The following is a 16,745-nucleotide window of genomic DNA, read 5'->3' on the forward strand; positions in this document are numbered from 1 at the left end:
GTCAAGGGTGAAGATGGGACTCCTCTTGTCAAGATGAGAGTGGCTCAGAGCTGGTGCTGCTGCCTGGTGCCTGGGACTGGCAGCCTGACTCTAAGTCCCCATCTAAGATGCTCAGCTTCACCTCACTGATGCTGACCTGCTCCTGCATGGTGGTGCTGCTGCTGGGGCACTCGGGCTGTGCTTGGGATGGGCAGCACTGCAAAGGCGCTGGGTCACAATCCAGGCAGGTGACTGTGGTGTCTGGCAGGCTCAGGTCAGGAGCTTCAGCAGAGCCAGGAGATATGAGAGCATGAACGTGGATGAGCCCCTTGTGTCCATCACTGTTACCATGTGGAAGGCTGTCATCCGAATTGCAGCGATTTGTGCTTAATAAGAACTCTCCATTGATGGAAACACACTGCACATCACTACTTGGTTTGGATCATTGGGGTTGACAAGGGCTCAAATCACCTAGGAAGGCATAGAAACACAAGGGTTAGTGTGAAATGTTTGCAAGTTCAATCATGAAAGAGGTTGTTGATATTTGGTAGTAGAGTGGCGGCAGGACGAAGCAAATAGGCTTGAAGCAACAGAGCCACTGTCTTGAAAGTGATCCTCGTGCAGGTCCATAAGTTTTGACTCTGTCTGGACTTCATATGGGGCAGTATGACATCACAAAGGGGTGATATGATGTCACAAAGGGGCATTATGACGTCACAAATAATCATTATGACGTCACAAAGGGGCATTATGACTTTAAAAAGGGGCATTATGACGTCACAAAGGGGCATTATGATATCAGAAAAGGACATTATGACGTCACAAAGGGGCATTATGATGTAACAAAGAAGCATTATGACATCACAAAGGGGCATTATAACATCACAAAAGAACATTATGATGTCACAAAGGGGCATTATGACATCACAAAGGAGCTTTATGACGTCACAAAGAGCATTATGATGTCACAAAGGAGTATTATGACATCACAAAGGGGCATTATGATATCAGAAAAGAACATTATGATGTCACAAAGGGGCATTATGACGTCACAAAGGAGCTTTATGATGTCACAAAAGGCATTATGATGTCACAAAGGGGCATTATGATGTCACAAAGGAGCTTTATGACATCACAAAAGAGCTTTATGACGTCACAAAGGGGCTTTACGACGTCACAAAGGAGCTTTATGATGTCACAAAGGAGAACTGCGACGTCACAAAGGGGTATTATGACATCACAAAGGGGCATTATGACATCCGAAACTGACATTATGATGTCACAAAGGGGCATTATGATGTCAAAAAGGAGCTTCATGATGTCACAAAGGGCATCATGACGTCATAAGGCGCATTATGACGTCACAGAGGGCATTATGACGTCACAAAGGGACATTATGACGTCACGAAGAAGCATTATGACATCACAAAGGAGCTTCATGACGTCACAAAAGGACATTATGATGTCACAAAGGAGCTTTATGACATCACAAAGGAGCTATACGATGTCACAAAGGGGCATTACGACGTCACAAAGGAGCTTTATGACGTCACAAAGGAGCATTATGACATCACAAAGCGGCATTATGACATCAGAAAAGGACATTATGACGTCACAAAGGGGCATTATGACGTCACAAAGGGGCATTATGACGTCACAAAGGGGGCATTATGATGTCACAAAGGGGCATTATGATGTAACAAAGAAGCATTATGACATCACAAAGGGGCATTATGACGTCACAAAGGGGTGTTAACATCACCCTGTGCCCAACTCCTCTCTACCTCCTATTGGCTCCCTCTCCCACCAATCCCCGCTCTCCCCTTCCCTTAGCCCCGCCCCCCGCCCCCGTTAGGCCCCGCCCTGCCCCTCACACCCCACTCCCTGCCGCCATCTTGCCCCGCTCCGCTCACCCACCTGCCCGGTGTCGCTCGGCCCGAACCGGGAACGGCTGAAGGGACGGGGAGGGCAGCAGAGATGGGGATGGGGTCTAGGGCGGCCATTCTGAGAGACAGCCCTTCTGAGGGCTGAGCTGCAGGGCAGTGGAGAAACCCACCCGTGACCAGGGTCACATCAAAGCTGCATGAGGCTGTGTTACTAAACACGGTGCCACACGGCCTGCAAAACCATGCGGGGGGGACAAACATGGCACGTACCTGGCAGTGAGATCACCTCAAGCTATCTGCAGCAGTTCCTTGTCGCTTTGCTCGGATGAAATGAGAGCAAAAGCTGCACCGAGGCAGTGGGTGGAGGGCGAGGAGAGGAGAGAGAAAGAGCAGGTCAGTGAGCAGGGCTAAGACAGTCATGGAATAACACACACAGCACAACCGTCCCATCCACTTGCTGCAAGTCATGCTGAGTCTCAGGCTACGTGATGCCTGTCCGCCCAGCAACTTTACGATGCTTCCACAACTGAGCAAAGAAGAGCTGCACCAAGCCCTTGGATGATGGATTCCCTGCTCCTGCTGGCTTCAGCCTTCTGCATTCCAATTCCAATCTAAACCATTCCTGCGGTGGTAGTACTTGAATCCTCATTTGGGGCTGGACCTCAACAGGTCAACACATCAGAAATAACACAACGTGCATCTGGAAGACGTGTCTCAAAGCCCAGAAAATCCAACTCTCTGACCTTGGCACAATTCACCAACCAAGAGCCAGGCCTTGACAACTTGGCTGATCTGGGCATGCGGGAGGGGGGCAGACAGTGGACCACAAGTGTCCATTTCCACTGCAGCTCCCTGTAGAGAACAGCACCAATCAGCAGGCGTGAATCAATTCATTCACAAGCTGCACAATGACTCTGTTCTTTACATGATAAAAAAACACACAGAGATTCCTGACCAAAAAGTTGGGAGTTAATAACGACCAAAGAGGTTCCTGTTCCTACGCCTCATCCTCTCACTCCAACTCCTGGGTGATGCCCACCGGCTTCAAGTCAGCTCTCAAATCCACTGAACTCCAGTCACAGAACTCCATCAAAAAGGATGTCACACATGTGACACTTACATACATGAGAATGTATGTATCAGAAACACTGATGCCAGCAGGAGCAGAGAGGCGATTGTCCCCCTGTACTCAGCACTGGTGATGCCACAACTCGAATTCTGTTTCCAGTTTGTGGCCCCTCACTGAGAAAAAGACACTGAGGCATTGGAACGTGTTCAAAGAAGGGCAACAAAGCTGGTGAGGGGTCTGGAGCACAATGGAGCCATATGAGAAGAGGCTGCGGGAGCTGGGAATGTCCAGCCTGGAGAAGAGGTGGCTCAGGGGAGACCTCATTGCTCTCTAAAACTTCCTGAAGGGAGGTTGCAGTGAGCTGGGCGTCGGCCTCTTCTCTCATGTCATTACTGATAGAACTAGAGGGAATGGTTTCAAGCTGCGGCAGGAGAGGTTCAGGCTGGACATTAGGAAATATTACTTCTCAGAAAGGGTGGCCAGGCACTGGAATGGACTGCCCAGGGAGGTGGTGGAGCCATCCCACCTGGGGGTGTTCAAGGAATGACTGGATGTTGTGTTGAAGGACGTGGTTTATTGGGAGCTATTGGTAATAAGAGAACGGTTGGACTGTTCTTTTAGGTCTTTCCCAACACTGGTGATTCTATGATTCTGTGATTCATACACTAAGAAGCAAGGAGAGGCTCTTTTGTTAAATCTTTCAATAGAGAGAAGAGTTGATATCTGCTTCTCCCAACAACAGAAACACGGAAACAACTTTCCAAGCCCACCTGCCATACAGTAGGCAGAAAACGCACATTGTAAAGGAGCACGCACATCCCCTCTGGCATAAGTCGAGCCCAAAACCCACCTTCAGATCTCTGTGCATTTCCCTTGTTTTACACCAATGCAGCCTCGCTGCAGCTCCGTGGGTGTCACACAAGGCCTGCATGTCCTCTTTCTCCGCAAACCCCACCCTCAGGCCTTGCTCTGTGAGGATTGACACCTGAGCAAAAACAAGCACTAAGAACGAGAGTAAAGCACACTGGATTCGCCCTGGCCTGGCCCAAGCCACAGTCCTACCAGACAGACCCTGGAATGAAAACTGCTCCACAAACCACAGATGGACACCAGCACACAAGAAGTTGATCGGATACAATCCCATGCAAGCACCAAGCCTCCTAAGGAAGCTCTTTGCCATCAGCTCCTTCATCGCCTTTCCTTCTCACCTCAATCTTAAAGTGGCTTCAACATCTGCCAGCACGTCTTACCACGCACCTGCTCATCACACAGTGCTTCAACAGCAACAAATTTGCTTCCGGGGCCCTCCTTCAACTCACTGTGCTAACACTCATGATTCAAATTACACAGAAATCCTAGCAGAAGTTCTCAGTGAGAACTGCACCTAACATTCCTCCTTCTACAAGCAACAGCCACAACAAGTGGTCATGAAAATGCTTTCATCAAAAAGAAGCAGAGACGGCACGGCAGGACAGATGTACTCTGTGTGCACGTCTGAAGCCTTTTGAGAACCTAGTCGTTCTTCCTGCAGGACCCCTGTCTTCTGTTAAAAGCTGAACGGTCCCCAGAGCACCTGTTTCCATCAGCTGCCACCATCCAAAGCAGTCAGCCTTCTTACAGTCACCTGGCCCAAACATCCCTTTTGCTCTACACTTGATTCACAGAATCACAGAATTGTAGGGCTTGGAAGTGATGGGAGCTCGGCATGCACACCATCCTTCCAACAGCACATCCCAGCAGCAAGGGATCACAGCGCTGGCACAGCTGAAACAAAAAGGGTGTGCGAGTTTCCTGTTAGCACTCAGTGTAAACAAATCTACCACTGAGCAACACCGTGAGCCCCCACTCACCTCAGCACAGGTCAACCTGTAACCCCAGCCTTCCCCTATCCATGTGCACATGCACACCCGTGTGCCACCCTGCCTGCTTTGCACACCTCCATGCACACACCGCATCGTGTGCCCTCCTTTGTATTCACAGACGTGTGCAAACCACCCCTGGGAACACGTACGTGCCTACACCTTCCACAAACACCCCTTTGTGTGCACCTGTGTGCAACCCAACTCCTCAGCACACGCACACGTTTGTGCCACCCTGTCCACGCACTCACCACGTGCCCTCCAGCATCACTGCTGCCTCCTCTGGTACCAGACCCGCAGATGCTCCAGAGCTCATTAGCATGGACTTCCTTCCTCCCCTCAGCAGCTGCTCCTGCACTCACCTTCATTCCTACTCAGATACCGGCTGCTTCCAGCACCAGCTGACCTGCAAGACACAGAAAGGAAAGGTGGGAGTCATGCAAATCCCCAAGAAGCCCAAGGCTGCATCACCACCACGTATGGCAGCCTCAGGAAGTCAGCTGCAACTACAGACTTTGTCAGAATGGAAACAGGAATCGTCAGTTAATTGTGACCTCTGAACTCATTGCCACCATCAGAAACAGGCACTGAAATCGCTCACTTCACTGCAACTGGTTACCTCCTGATTTGGGGAAAATGCAGACACGGAATTGAAGGACACCAGCAAAGTGACATCTACTTCATTGTAGGTGGTTAAGCTTGGAAGCAGGACTTGAGCAAGAAAAGCTTCTCAGCTCCTTGTAAGGCACTAAGTGATGGGATGATTTCCCATCCCTGCAGAAATCCTGACCTCTGCCACAGGTGGCTGAGTGACACAAAAGCTGTGTCCTTGGTTCCCAGCCTTACCTTCTCATGTCGTTCATCTTGCTCTGCAGCTCCTGCTCTGAATAGTCTTCTTATATTCCCACATGATGTACCCTGAAATACATCATTTAGTGAGTCTGAACAAAACATAAGACATTAATTGGAACTATGAAGAAATGTCTTTTGCACTTTACTTGGAGAATGTTCCATCCTATAACTTCTGCTCTCAATTGTAACACATGATTTTTTATAAAAAGAAAGATAACAAGTCAGCTCTTCAGTGTGCACATTGATGAAACTTGGTGAAATACAACTTTAAGAAAAGGTAATTTGAAAACTTCAATATTCTTATCAGAATCTCTGCTATTAGTTACCGTTCCAATGTTCTGATCTGATGATGTGTCTCTCAGAGCTGTTTTGTCACTCCCCCCCTCAATTGCACTTCAAGTGCTTTAGGAGCATCACTGGAATTTTGAATAAACTCGATATATTTTAGGAAAGCTGCTACAGCTGCACAACTGCAGTACTTTGGAAAAAAAAGAAATCTTTAATGAACGCTGAACAGTGTTATTTAATTATAATCCAGGTAATTAAATTAATTAAACCAAGGAAATCACCTTCCAGTCACTCAGCTCTCACCAGGGAAATCGCTTCCCTGCCAAGCAGATGCAACCAACACAAGCTGCTACATCACTCTAGGGCCCCACTGAGTCTTCCCAAGGGGTCTCCAAAGGCTTCCCTGTTGACTTCTGGGAACCTGGGAACACTCACATGGAAGCCAGTGCCCCCTAATGTGCCCCAGAGGTTTCTCAGGGCCCTGCAATTAGCTCTACAGACATCCAGACATGCCCCAGAGCAAGTATGTGTGCTGTAGGGAGCCCAAGAGACATTCCAGAGCACCCTAGTACTCCTCAGTGCACTCATGGATGCTTCACCTGTCTCTAAATATGCCCTACTGGACTTTGTTTTCTCTTCTGGAGCTTTCCTTAGTTCTCAGCTTTGCTTTCTCATGCCATTTATCTCGCTCCACAGCTTTTTCTCGCAATATTCTCTCTTGCATTCCCACCTTCCAACAGAATCACAGAATTGTAGGGGTTGGAAGGGACCTCTAGTGATCATTGAGTCCAACCCCCCTGCCATGGCAGGTTCCCTACACCACGTCGCACAGGTAGGTGTTCAGGCGGGTCTTGAATATCACCAGAGAAGGAGACTCCACCACCTCCCTGGGCAGCCTGTTCCAGTGCTCCGTCAGCCTCACTGTAAAGAGGTTCTTGCACACATTTGTGCGGAACTTCCTATGCAGAAGTTTCAGCCCATTACCCCTAGTCCTGTCCCCACGCACTACTGAAAAGAGACCAGCCGTGCCACTATGGCCCCCACACCTCAGGTATTTATAAACCTGGATCAAATCCCCTCTCAGCACCGCCAACGACAACCCTCTGCACTCTGCCAGTCAGACAGTTCACGACCCACTTCACTGTCCACTCATCTATCCCATACTTCCTCAGCTTTGTTATAAGGATGTCGTGGGGGACAGTATCAAAAACCTTTCTGAAATCAAGGTAGACTACATCTACCACTCTAGCCCCGTCCACCCAGCTAGTGACATCTTCATAAAAGGCCACCAGGTTGGTCAAGCACGACCTCCCCTTGGTGAACCCATGCTGAGTACTCCTGATAACCTCCTTATCACCCAGTTCTCTGGAGATGGCATCCAGCACAAGCTGTTCCATCACCTTCCCTGGGACAGAGGTGAGGCTGACTGGCCTATAATTACCTGGCTCTTCCTTCTTGCCCTTTTTGAAGACTGCAGTGACATTGGTCATCCTCCAGTCTTCAGGCACCTCCCCAGTTCTCCAAGACCTCTGAAAGATTACAGAGAGCGGCTCAGCAATGACCTCCACCAGTTCTCTCAGCACCCGTGGATGCACCCCATGCACCCATCCCATGTATTTATGGACATTAATGTTTCCTAGGCAATCACAGACCACCTCTTCCCTGACTAAAGAGAAATCTCCTATTGTCCAGACTCTCTCATTAACCTCCAGGGTCTGGGATTTCTGAGGGAGAGCCTTTTCACTAAAGACAGAAGCAAAGAAGGCATTCAGTGTTTCTGCCTTCTCAGCATCCTCTGTTATCAGAACGCCTTCCTCCCCCCCTTGTTTTTTGTTTATTAGCAAACTATTAATATACTACAAAATAATAGCACTAATTACTAAGTAACATCACCATGCCAGCATCCCGACCACCTGCTTTAGAGATTTCTCCTTCATTTTGTGCAACACTTCAAAAACTGCAAAGGAAAAAAGCAAGTACAGAACCAGGACACCACTTCCCTCAGGATTTTACAGTCTCATTCATGTCTCACAGATGGAGGCCCTGACAACAAGAGCTGTGTCTGTCCATAACAAGGACTCACCTCTGCAGGTGCAGGGGCAGCTCTCAGAGAAGCCTTCTTCATTTCTGCTTTCTTCTCTTTTTGTCTTTTGACTGGGAGGTGGTGTTGATCTGCCTGAGGGAAGGGAGGCCCCTTCAGAGGGATCTAGATAAGCTGGATCAACCTCACTGGGCTGAGGTGAATGGGATGTGGTACACCCAGGCCAAGTGCCAGGTCCTGCACTTTGGCCACAATAACCCCATGCAGCGCTATAGGCCTGGGGCTGAGTGGCTGAAGGACTGTGCAGAGGAAATGGACCTGGGGCTGTTGGTCGATGCTCAGCTGAACATGAGCCAACAGTGTGCCCAGGTGGCCAAGAAGGCCCACGGCATCCTGGCCTGTCTAAGAAATAGTGTGGCCAGCAGGAGCAGAGAGGTAATCATCCCCTTGGACTCAACACTGGGGAGGCTGCGCCTCAAGTCTTATGTTCAGTTTGGGGTTCCTCGCTACAAGAAAGTCATTGAGGCACTGGAACTTGTACATGGAAGTCTGTCCCTCGAGCAGCTCCCATTCATCATCAGCTCCCATTCTGAACCCCACTGTGCAAAACAGCAAAACTTCTACTGCAAATGGCTGCAGTCACCAAAGCTCAGCCCACTATCCAGGTATCAGCCTTCTCCCTTCTGTTTTCCATCTTAGCCCATAGTTTTGCTTCCAGAAATGGAACTCCTCTTTAACAGCCAAAACACAAACTAATATATCACTTTCACTGCTCCTTCCCGCACCCCCATAGGAATGGTTACCTGACATCCCCTACAGCACAGCACCTGCTCACAAGTATCATTCAAACTCTATTCTTTCATACTTCTTGAGAGAGGACGGTAAAAACTCACTTATGCATGGCGGTAAGGACAGTCTGTCCCCATCACATCCCTCTGTGTGCTGAAAGCTGCCATTGGATCTCTTGCAGCCTGCTGGCTGCTGCTCACAAACACAGGGAACTGCACCACACTGATTCTAAAGAGAGAAAGGAAGAAACTCTGGTGGGAATGAGCACCCAAGGTTTGCAGAGATACTCCAGATTGTGACAGAGATGGAATATCAGAGTGCTGGGACATGATTGATCACTAAGGAAAACACTTGGAAGCACATTCAATCTGCAGAAGCTGTAATTACTGGGCACAGTCAGCTTTCCTATGGCTCATCTGGAGGAGGCGGGTGGTCTCACACATCTGCTCAGGGGCTTCAGCTGAGACACTTGCACAATGCTGGGACCATTCTGATGGAAACTATGTCTTCAGATACCATGGTTAAATCCATCCAAAATGATCAAGCCGAGCCTTAGCTCTTGAGCAGCACTTCTTCCCCACCCTTCACTACTCCAAGCAGCTCCAACAAACTTCTCAGAAGAAATCCAGGCCAGCACAGACCTGGAAGACCAGAACCAAGTGCCGCTTGTGGGACGGCAGTGCCCACTCCTTGCTTCCACCCTGCTCCAGCAGGTTAAGGAGTCTGAGCCTCACTGGCCTTTGACAGCTCAAGACTTTCAGCACCTCATGCCAACATTTCTCACTAAGATACACCTCAGGCATTGAATTCTCTTCTCACTACCTCCTCCCAGTCCTCTCCTAGGAACAGAAACCATTCAGATTCTACAGCAAACTACAGCATCTGCACTGCAAGAGCACACTGAACCACCTGCAACAATGAAACATGGTTTTGGAGAGTGGGTTTGAAAACACACCTTTAGACAGCTGTCTCCCTGTAGCCAAAAGGAAACCAAGCAGCAAAAGAAGAGTCCAGCCTGAAACATGCCCATGCTACTAGCCCAGGTTTTTCACAATGAATGTAAAATCCATCCTGTTCTTCAGGTAACAAATGACCAGTGGGTCTCCCTTTGCTCCACCCCTTCTCCTTCAAAGCCAGAAAAAGAAAGAAAAAACAAGCAGAAGAAACCCAGACGTACCTTTCCACACACAGAGCAGAAAGTGGAACAGCAGTTGTCTCCTTCCTGAGACATGGTGGGGAGCATCCCAGAGGAAGCCCAAGTTCTTTGCTTCTCTCCACAGGGACTTCAAGCACTCTTGGCAAGAGCTGCTTTGGTTCTTTCTTCAACTGCTTCCATCACCAGAATCTCCTTTGGAAAAGGAACACTAAAGAAAGAATCAGCAAATGAGAAAGAATGAGCAATAACCACTTTCCCAGCTTTCTTCTGACATGCAATTAAGACTCACGACTTGGGCAAGGTCTTAAAATCAGCTGGTTACAAGAACTGTCCCAAAATATATCCAGCTTCTGTACAGCTGCCGTTATTTCTGTCAGTGAGTGTAATCACAGAATCATAGAATGGCCCGGGTTGGAAGGGACCTCAAGGATCATGAAGATCAATCGCCTCCCTGTCCCTGCTGGCCATCCCCTCTTCTGATGGAGCCCAGGGGACCATTTGCTCTCTGAGCTGCAAGAGCACGCTGATGGCTCACGTTCTGTTTTTCATCCACCAGGACCCCCAGGTCCTTCTCTGCGGGGCTTCTCTTAAGGACTGCTCCTCCCAGGCTGTAGAAATGCCTGGGATTCCTCCAGCCCAAGTGCAAAACCTTGCACTTTGCTGTCTTGAACCTCATTAGATTCACCTAGGCCAACCTCTCGGTTGAGCTCCCTCTGAATGGCATCCCTTCCTTCCACTGCATCAGCCGCACCACTCAGCAAACAGCAGAGGGTGCACTCCATTGCATCATTGGTGTCTCTGATAACCATGTTAAAAAGCACTGGTCCCAAGACAGACTCCTGGATGACACCACTTGTTATCAGCCTTCACCTGGACATCGAACCATGAATCACCACCCTCTGTCTGTGGCCTTTCAACCAATCCCTTATCCACCAGGTGGTCCACCTGTCAAATCCACATCCCTCCAGTTTAGAGATAAGGATGTGGTGGAGGGCCATGTCAAAGATCTCGCTCAAGTCCAGGTCAATGAAATCTGTTACCTTCCTTTTGTCCAAAAAATGCCGTCACTCCATCATAGAAGAGCACCAGATTGGTTAGGCATGGCCCTCCCCTGCTAAAGCCACGCTGGCTGTCTTGGATCACATGCTCATTCCTTATATGATCAAGCATGTCTTTGAGGAAGATCTGTTCTTCAGCATTTTCATCACAGTTCTACATTTGAATCAAATAATTGGTGTTGCTGCCACCAAGAAAACCTCTTTGTCTTCTACTCCTGCTGCAGCTTTCACCAGAAGCAAAGGGAGAGGCCACCTCCTAGATCCAAATTTTAAGAAACCAACACCCAATAGGTGTCATCTGAAGTAAAATAGCAGAGAAATTAAGATGACTCTTCTGCATCCAGCTTGGATCACTCCCTCACTCAGGCACACCACCATCAGATCAAGGAGATGCTGCCTTCAGCTTAGAGATTGTATGGGAAATCACACCTTGAACCTCTGATTAATCAGCTGAGGCAAGTGTTGGGCCAGCTGCGGGAGCACAGGTGAGAGTAATGGAGCTGTGCTCACAGAAGGGGTGGACCTCGACTCCACCTCCTCTGAGACCTCATTTAAAGGCTGACCACCACTGAGGCAGCATCTCTTGGAGATTGCTCCCCAGTTGAGACTGCCTCAGCTTTCTGGTCAAAACATCGACATTGGTGAGTTTTCCTTTGCTAACAACCTTTGACTATTTACCACCATCTTGGTTAACATCTTTTTATTAGCCACCCTTACAGAGACCATTAGGGTTTGGGCTTCCAAACTCTCAGCAAGCATTTGGATCAGCCAGCTTCCTGCTGGGGAGCCCCCTGCATCACTGCAGCCTCCTTTGGTACCATACCTGCAGATGCTTCAGAGCTCATTAGCATGGACTTCCTTCCTCCCCTCAGCAGCTGCTCCTGCACTCACCTTCATTCCTGCTCAGATACCGGCCGCTTCCAGCACCAGCTGACCTGCAAGACACAAAAAGGTAATGTGGGAGTCATGCAGATCCCCAAGAAGCCCAAGGGTGCATCACCACTACGTATGGCAGCCTCAGGAAGTCAGCTGCAACTACAGCCTTTGTCAGAATGGAAACAGGAATCGTCAATTAAGTATGACCTCTGAACTCATTGCCACCATCAGAAACAGGCACTGAAATCGCTCACTTCACTGCAGCTGGTTACCTCCAAATTCTTTTACTTTTAGGAAAATGCGGACACGGAATTGAAGGACACTAGAAAAGTGACATCTACTTCCCCATAGGTGGTTAAACTTGGAAGCAGGACTTGAGCAAGAAAAGCTTCTCAGCTCAGAATCACAGAATTATCAAGGTTGGAAAAGACCTAGAAGATCATCTGGTCCAACCATTGCCAATACTTCCCGGATAAATCATATTCCATACATCACATCCAAACGTTTCTTGAACACTCCCATGGTCGGTGACTCCACCACCTCTCTGGGCAGTTCATTCCAGTGCCTGACTACCCTTTCTGAGAAGTAATATTTCCTAATGTCCAGCCTGAATCTTCCCTGGCGCAGCTTAAAACCATTCCCTCTAGTTCTATCACTGATTACTCGAGAGAAGAGGCCAACCCCCAGCTCACTACAACCTCCCTTCAGGACGTTATAGAGAGTTATAAGGTCTCCCCTGAGCCTGCTCTTTTCCAAGCTGAACAATCCTAGTTCCCTCAGCAGCTCCTCGTAAGGTTTGTGCTCCAAATCCCTCACTACCTTCGTAGGTGAAGACATTCCAGAACCGCAAGGTTTTCCTGCATGGAGAGGCTCAAAACTGAATAGGTCAGACCTCCTCCTCTCCATCATTGCTGTCACGTGAAAGGCTGTCCTTGGAACTGCAGTGACTCATGCATCCTAACTGCACTCCATTGATGGAAGCACACCGTGCATCATCGCTACTTGCCGGGGTGTTCCTGCACTGGCAAGGGATGGATTCACCTGGAAAGAGTAGATACACAGCAGTTAGTGTAAACTTTCACTATCCAAGGAGGCAAAGGCTTGGTGCTGCCTGTCAAGCAGGTTTCAAGCAGCTTGCGAGACTCATTTGGGAAAGACAAGTGTCAACCAAAGATGTCAGGCACGGCTCGAACGCAGGAATACAGAAAGAGGTACAAGCCCACTGAAAGCATGAATTCTACCTGTGTTGCTGACAAGCAGTGTTTTGAAAGCTGGATTTGCACCCTTACCTGCCAGGACCAAGACTTCAGCTTCAGAGGGCTCCCTGGCACTGCTCTGCAGTTGGTTCTCGGCCACAGGGGATGGTTTGCCCAGGCAGAAGCAGGAACGCCAACTGCCAGCTGCTGACTCTGCCCTCTTACTGGGAGAACTTGGTCTGGAGAGAGAAAACAGAGCATGCTGTCAGTCGTGGTGCAGGGTGAGGGAAGAGCTGCACTGAGCCCTTGCCAATAGTTGCCTGTTCCCAGCACTATATGGTTTCTGCTGAAACACAGCTTAGAAAAGCGCTCTGTTTCAAACAGCAGAGGACGCTTCCATTCCTACAGCTCAGCCCTCAAGTCCTGCTGGCTACATTTGCTTTTCTCTGGGGCTGGATTCTATATGAATTTGGTCTTGTCCCACATAACACAGCCAAACAACTTCTCAGCCTGACATTTTATTGAGTCTGGCCCTCCAGAATAATTGGTGCACTAACAAGCTCACAACATGCTTGATTAAAGCACGGAATTAAAAAGAAAGTCAGCCAAACAGAGGGTCACATAGAACAAGAAATGACAAATAAACACTCCTGAAAGGCTACGTACTGCAAACAGAGGGAACGGTGCGGAACAGGCTGGGTAGGGTTTATTCCACATCGAGCACAACAAAATCTGCACTAAAATGGGATGGGGGAATTCCATTCCACCACCAAATACAGGTGTCTCCAAGAGGCAAAAAAAAAAAAGAAGAAAAAGAAAAAAAACAACCCAGAAGTTTGAACTTCAGAAGTTCAGTTCCTTTTCCCATTTCTGTTACTGTGAAGAAAATAATGCCATTTGTGTCCAAACTAAGGGCAAAAGAAATAAGTAACTCACATGACAAATGCACAGGTGTTGAATCTTCAGCATCCATTAAATCCAAGTTCCTTGTTTTTGTGGGTTTTTGTGTGTGTGTTCTGCTTTGTGTTGTGGCATTTATTTATTTATATTTTTTGTTATTTTTTAGTCAAAAGTTATTAGCAAAGGAAAACTCACCAATGTCGATGCCTTGACCAGAAAGCTGAGGTCGTCTCAACTGGGAAGCAGTCCCCACATCCCCCTCTGCCCCCCCCCACAACGGCCACTCCCGCGCACTGCAGCTCAGCCAATCGGAGCCGGCGGAGCTGCGGCTGCCCAATGGGAGGCCGGGGGAGGCCGGCGCTGGGACGGGGAGAGGAGAGAAGAGACAGAGGCAGCACTGAGGTGGGATGGGCTGATGGGGAGTGCGGGGAGGACAGGGGGGTGTGGGGCTGTGGGGGGGCAGAGGGGGATGTGGGGCTGCAATGTGTCAGCGTCAGGAGCACAGGTGAAGGCAGCTGAGCTGTGTGAGCAGTTGTGTTTGAGTCTGGCTGCAGCTCTCTTAGACCCCACTGAAGGGCTGAGTGCCACTGGGAAAGGATCTCTGTGTGGAGATTGCTTCTACTAGAGGTAGTTCTATCAGACTGTTCTATAGAGCTGTGCAGGGGCTGTAAAAGGAGCTGAGGGGGACTGTAGGGGGGATATGGGGCTGTGGTGGGCCATAGGAGGACTAGGGGCTCTAGGGGGCTCTGAGGGTGTGTAGGGGTTGTGGGGAGCTATTGGAGGATATGGGCAGGTATGGGGCTTTAAGGGGTGGTGTATGGAGAGATAGAGGGTTGTGGGGGCCTTAGGGTGATATGGGGCTACTGGGGGCTGTCGGGGGCAAATGTGGGGAGAATATGGAGTTGTAGCAGATTTGGGGGTGTAGGTGTGGTATATATATATCTATATATATAGATCTGTCATTGTCTTCATTCGAAGAAATCTGAAAATTAGGAGTCCCAGCTGTGTGATAAACACTGTGAAGCAGTGTTGCTCCAGGAAATGGCCCAATACGACACAGAAGCAACTTTAAATATCTTCCAGTCACAAGCTGTTCATATCTAATGTCTATTTTACCCAATGTTTTCCAGTTCCAGAAGCAGAGGATGCCTTTATCAACAAGCAGAAGGTGCAGAAGGAGGTGAAGGCTGCACCAACAGAAAATGCCACGCTGAGCTGCGAGGTGGCCCAGGAGAAGACGGAGGTGAAGTGGTACAAGGAGGGGAAACTGATCACCTGGTGCAAGAAGTTCAGGGTGGAGTCAGAGGGCAAACAGCGTCGGCTGGTGGTGAGCCAGGTGGAGAAGAAAGATGCAGGGGAGTACAGCTGCGAGGCTGCTGGCCAGAAACTCACCTTCAAGATTCATGTCACAGGTAAGACAGGTGTTGTCTGAAATACAGCAGAGAACAGTAAAGTAAAATCTAGTTTCTATTATACAGTGATCCAGTTGCAGTAGTCTGTGCTGAGGTTTATTCCCTAGACTTGATTGCCTGGGTTTGTAGAAAGTATTTGGTTTTAGTATGGCACAAAGACCTGTTTCAGTCTGTCTGTAGAATAATAATTACTGATATATGTACAGTGGAAGCAATATTCAAGATATTATTCAAATCTCTCCTTTGCCTGAGATCCCAAACTGTAATTCCTGTTCACAGAAACATTTGACTAAGCTAAGTATGTGCAGTGAGGCTGGAGTGCATGTTGTACGTGCAGCCTTTCATGGCAGGAGAAGCAGGAACTTCTCCTAGTAGTACACTGACTTTTTACTATGCCTTTATGTTGGAGGCTGCATCTGGATAGGTGAGTCTGCTCCTCACAGTAAGAGACCTGGTAGAGCTGACTATTCCCAGAGCTCAAAGCAAAATAGATAGCTGCAAATCACACACAAAGAAGAAAGGACTGCGTTGGTGAGCATATTTCCTTTGTGCCTTTGACAGTCACAGTTGTGGCAATGGTAGAGGCCATGAGGAGTCTGTTCAGGAAGCCAGGAGTACTGTTCTGGGTCATGAAAAGGCAGCCAGTGATTTGACTATCACACGTTTATGTGTTTTGATGTTTCACAGTGGGTCTTAAGTAAAAGGAACTCAGGTTTTGGTTGCCTGCAGGACAGATGTTCTTTTGGGTTCAATATGTTTGCATAGTGACTTGCAACCATGGGACTGGTGTTCAAGGACCCTCTTGGTTCCTTCAGTTCCTAGGTTCTTTCTTGCCTAGATTTGACACTTAGTTTTAACAGAAGAGCTGATATTCTCTAGTGAAGGCTATTAGTTTGGGCACAAGTGGTAACCTAAACCTGTTCCAACCTGTACATACAAACCTGCAAGATGGTCTCATTTCAGTCCCTCAGTCAATACTTTTTCTTTTCTTCTCTCAGAGCCAAAACCTGTGTTTATAAACCAGGAGCAGGTGCAGAAAGAGGTGAGTGCTGCCCTGGCAGCAAGTGCCTCCCTGAGCTGTGAAGTAGCACAGGATCCAACCGAAGTAAAATGGTACAAGGATGGAAGACTGCTTGCCTCCTCCAGAAAGTTCAGAATGGAATCTGTGGGCAAAACACGGCGTCTGGTTGTGGAGCAGCTGGAGAAGAAAGATGCTGGAGAATACATCTGCGAGGCTGCTGGCCGGAAGATGACCTTCATGTTGGAAACAACTGGTGAGCATTCGCTTTGGGAGCACTAAGCAGCTTTGGTGGGATGTGGATGTGAGGGAATGGGTGGTTTCATTGACATGAGAGAACAGGCAGTGATGCTGTGAAACCAGTTG

At 48.6% G+C, this 16,745-nt stretch overlaps 1 long non-coding RNA gene across 2 annotated transcripts; it reads right to left on the reverse strand.

Moving 5' to 3' along the window:
• LOC146754245 (uncharacterized) lies at positions 1-9,031 on the reverse strand. Of its 2 annotated transcripts, XR_014938871.1 has the most exons (6): positions 8,868-9,031; positions 7,375-7,462; positions 5,640-5,711; positions 5,045-5,199; positions 2,136-2,208; positions 1-450 (listed from the first exon to the last, which is right to left on the reverse strand). It is a non-coding gene; the product is annotated as an uncharacterized LOC146754245 (long non-coding RNA). The 2 variants fall into 2 exon arrangements; XR_014938872.1 differs by lacking the exon at positions 7,375-7,462.
• Between the last annotated feature and the right edge of the window lie 7,714 nt (positions 9,032-16,745).

The sequence above is a fragment of the Coturnix japonica genome, chromosome W (assembly GCF_054131305.1).
Source record: "Coturnix japonica strain WE chromosome W, WE-NBRP24, whole genome shotgun sequence".
NCBI classification, from domain to species: Eukaryota; Metazoa; Chordata; class Aves; order Galliformes; family Phasianidae; genus Coturnix; species Coturnix japonica.